Source organism: Gadus morhua, chromosome 4, assembly GCF_902167405.1.
Source record: "Gadus morhua chromosome 4, gadMor3.0, whole genome shotgun sequence".
Taxonomy (NCBI): Eukaryota; Metazoa; Chordata; class Actinopteri; order Gadiformes; family Gadidae; genus Gadus; species Gadus morhua.
The window spans coordinates 29,701,785-29,705,151 of record NC_044051.1 but is presented as its reverse complement, the minus strand read 5'-3'; the positions used below and the strand labels follow the sequence as shown (position 1 = coordinate 29,705,151).

At 40.2% G+C, this 3,367-nt stretch overlaps 1 long non-coding RNA gene across 1 annotated transcript; it reads right to left on the bottom strand.

The window, feature by feature from the left end:
• Positions 1 to 421: 421 nt before the first annotated feature.
• LOC115543018 (uncharacterized) lies at positions 422 to 2,187 on the bottom strand. Its single transcript, XR_003976650.1, has 2 exons — positions 1,967 to 2,187; positions 422 to 510 (listed from the first exon to the last, which is right to left on the bottom strand). It is a non-coding gene; the product is annotated as an uncharacterized LOC115543018 (long non-coding RNA).
• Between the last annotated feature and the right edge of the window lie 1,180 nt (positions 2,188 to 3,367).

The window sequence follows — 3,367 nt, the reverse complement described above, 5'->3', positions numbered from 1 at the left end:
GCTTCTAGTGTCTCGGCTTGGGCAATAGCTGCAGCTGCCTCTCTTTGAAGTGCGAGTGCGCTCAATTCAGCTTCCAGCTTGGCTTTACCTAATTGTAGCTCGGCTTCCTTCTCTGCTTTTTGTACCTTGAGTGTCAACTCTCTCTCTGCAAATGTTGCTCGTGCTTTCGCCGCCTCTGCTTTAGCGTGCGCCCTTACTGCTGCACTCGATGTCGATGAGGAAGAACTCTTTGATTTTCTCGTATGTACAGATACATTAGAAGTCCCGGCTAATTCCATTTTTTCTTATCTTGCTTCTTTGGACGTTGAAACTCCAGTTGAATAACGCTTTTTCACTGTACTGTCCTCGGTGGGGTGTGCTAACTCCAACTAGACAGTGAGCTAAACTCTCTTCTATTCATGAACGTGAAGAATGCCTTGAATTCTTGTTTGTAGATTTATTTTCATTCTTCACATTGTATTGAATCCATGTAGATAAGATCAAGAGATCAAAAGATGAAAGAGAGTGAAACTAGAAAACAAACCTCAAAGTCAGGGTTGCCAACTTTGGGACTTTGGCTGGAGTGAGACTCTAAAATATTAGTGTGAGCGGCTAACTTTTTGGACGACCCTTAACCCTAAAAAAATGTTTCATACAAAATAGTCCTCGTTTAGTATAAAGCCTCATCTATGAAAAAAAGTTAAAGAATGGAAACGCTTTTTCAAAATGTACAATCTGGGCCACCTTGAATCATTTGGGGAATTTAAAAGTGCCACTCGCCCGATTCTCAAGTATTCCAAGATATACCCTGGGCTAGGCTCTACCCCCTGTGAAAATCGACAAGATATACTATTTTGTATAGGCAAACGTCCCACCAATATTTATACCACTTGCTTACTCTCTATATGTCATTCATGGTTTTATTTTTATAATTTTTATTTTACTTTACATTTAATTCTTCATAATTCAGGCATTACAGAACTTTCATGGTCATAAATAAAAAATACGAACTGCAGTTTAATTTCTTAGTTTGTTCTTGAATTGACGTAGAATGGAGAAAAGGCTCATGGGATTGGGAAATGCGTTTATCCAATAAACAGATGGAGGTCAAGTCTATTTTCGGAAATGTAGGGGGATATATTAGTGGCCCCACGTCGATGGTATGACCCAAGATACGTCAGACAGAGAAAGCGCGCAAATTCGACGGTACCACCTTGTCATTTGTTTACCCAGGTGCCATGGCAACACCATTGCTACCTCTCATTGGCTGAATCTTTGAGAACGTTGTAGACTCAATCGATATAAGGTGGCGGGGATATATTTTATTTACGTAACCATATTTTTGTTTTATGTTAAAAAAAAAAAAGAATCAAAGAACCAGTTCTTCTTGTTTTGGGGAACAAGTTCTTGTCGTTAACGTTCGGGATTCATTCGTTGTGAACGAATCGGTCGCGACCGACCAATCCCCAAACGCGCATCAGTGGGCTCCGACTCCGGCTCTGAACTCTCTCTGACCTTTTCAAACGCAACTTAGTATCATGTGCGTGGTTTTCAGCGAATCAACGATCAGAGAATACTGCCGTGATCACGTTGTAGGTAGGCAGATGATACAGCTGTTAGTCTGCTCCCGCAGAAAATGAACGGGAGGATTTTTTATTTTGGCGTGACATTTCTTGCGTGTGCGTGACTGCGTGAGATTGATGGTGAAAGCGTGAGAGTCACGCCAGAGGCGTGACTGTTGGCAACCCTGCAAAGTATTGCAATTAGTTAAGTCACCTAGTTTCCTTGAACAATACCTTAAGTATAGAAATCACAATAAAGCTAAATGTTAACATTTCTTAGAACTAACAATATCTTGAAGGCCACGTGTTGAAACTAACATGCATAGTTAACATTCCCGATTAATTAGCCTTATAACTCCGTTTTTACATCATGTAATTAACATACAAATGAGTCAACACAGCCACAACAAAGATACGATACGTACAAGCGATGCCTCTGCTGGGGAACCAACATGCAAGAAGCCTTTCTCTGGGGTAGTGACAGTCTGCACTCCCAATCAACCTGCCGTTTCTAACGTTTTCTACGCGCGCATTCTAACGTGATCTAAACTATTTTCCTTCCTGCTTCCTGTGCAGCTCGAAAATACAACGTCAAAATAAAAGTCTGGATGAAACACAAATTTAAAGCATTCAATTCAAATGAAATGCCTGAAGGGCAGAACACAGTTGTAAAACGATAGGTGTGCTGCATTTTTAATGATACACTTGGTTGGTTAATAATTGCAGTAAGAAAAACAAACCTCTTTTAAATGCAAGAATTTTGCAAACCACAATTTACTTATTTTTTAATGTGCTGCAGAACCAAGCCTTGTCAAAGTTATTTAAACACATTAAAGACATAACGAAAAAAGGGTTTTTTGGTACTGATTGGCTGATCCAAAAGCCACTGACGTTATTGTTCTTCTGCTATTCTGCGTGAATAAAACATTTGTTTTATCATTTAACCATTTCAACTGGATTCTGCAGCAGTGGCCTCCGCCTGCTTCATTAAAGGCAGTGAAAGATCCGCTATGAATGGATTTTTTATTATTTTTTATTAGAATATTGGTATATATATACAATATTTGTAGCTTGAAATTATGTATTCAGGCCAGCCCGAGTTACCACAGATGTTGGATCAGGTTGTTAGACCGACTTTATTAAACACAAATTATTGGATCACTTATTTTATTTTGGAAGAAAAGTAGAAGATGACCGTGAAACAGCAAGCAGCAGGCTATCCATATGTGTCTTAAAGGTCCCCTGCTAATGTCATCACTTCCATAGGATTAGCGCCTCCAATTTGATAATTTTAGCAGACCTTAAAGGTTGTATCAGCGATTCTAGGCCAAACATAAATGATCACATTCATCAGATTTTTCCTCACGATCCACTAGCTGCACGGCCAATAAGCAGGCTGTCAATAAGCAGCCTATGCTCCGAGATCGTACACAAACCAAATGGTAATACCAACCACTCAAAACCAACATAAATAGTATTCCATCCAATCACCGACAAGGGGTGGGTTTTGTGGACTTTTGCGCTGCGTTCATGATAGTTTTAACTGGATGCATGGAACACGGAAGGGAGGGGCGAGCTGGCTCTGTTTGCTTGGGATCTCGCTTCAAATATCAACAGAAGTGACCCAACATCGCTGGCACAATCTTTAATGCTCTGACTCCATCAAAGAGACTATCGTACTCCCAAGTCATTCTGTGCCCCCATTATTGGATGATTGGATCACTTCCTGTCGGTGTGTGACTCATGTTGACAATGCAGCTAGTCTTTTGAAAATATATTTCGACTGCCTTTTGCTTTATTTATGCATTCAGTGGTATCACTTGGTC